Consider the following 617-nt stretch of genomic DNA (forward strand, 5'->3'; position numbering starts at 1 on the left):
GAAGAGAAGCTAAAGGCAAAGGAGAAAAGGAAAGTTATATCCATTTGAATGCAGTGTTTCAAAGAATAGCAAGGAAAGATAAGAAAGACTTCCTCAGTGATCAATGCAAAGAAATAGAGGAAAACAATAGAATGGGAAAGACTAGAAATCTCTCCAAGAAAATTAGACATACCAAGGGAACATTTCATGCAAAGATGAGCGCAATAAAGAACAGAAATGGTATGGACCTAACAGCAGCAGAAGTTATTAAGAAGAGATGGCAAGAATACACAGAAGAATTATACAAAAAAGATCTTCAAGACCCAGATAACCATGATGGTGTGATCACTCACCTAGAGCGAGACATCCTGGAATGTGAAGTCAAGTGAGTCTGCATCACTATGAACAAACTAGTAGAGGTGATGGAATTCCAGTTGAGCTATTGAAAATCCTCAAAGATGATGCTGTGAAAGTGCTGCAGTTAATATTCCAGCTAATTTGGAAAACTCAGCAGTGGCTGTGGGACTGGCAAAAGTCAGTTTCCATTCCAATCCCAAAGAAAGGCAATGCCAAGGAATGTTCATACCACTGCACAATTGCATTCATCTCACACACTAGCAAAGTAATGCTCCAAATTC

This window comes from Giraffa tippelskirchi, chromosome 4 (assembly GCF_054371585.1).
Source record: "Giraffa tippelskirchi isolate mGirTip1 chromosome 4, T2T-mGirTip1v1.2.pri, whole genome shotgun sequence".
NCBI classification, from domain to species: Eukaryota; Metazoa; Chordata; class Mammalia; order Artiodactyla; family Giraffidae; genus Giraffa; species Giraffa tippelskirchi.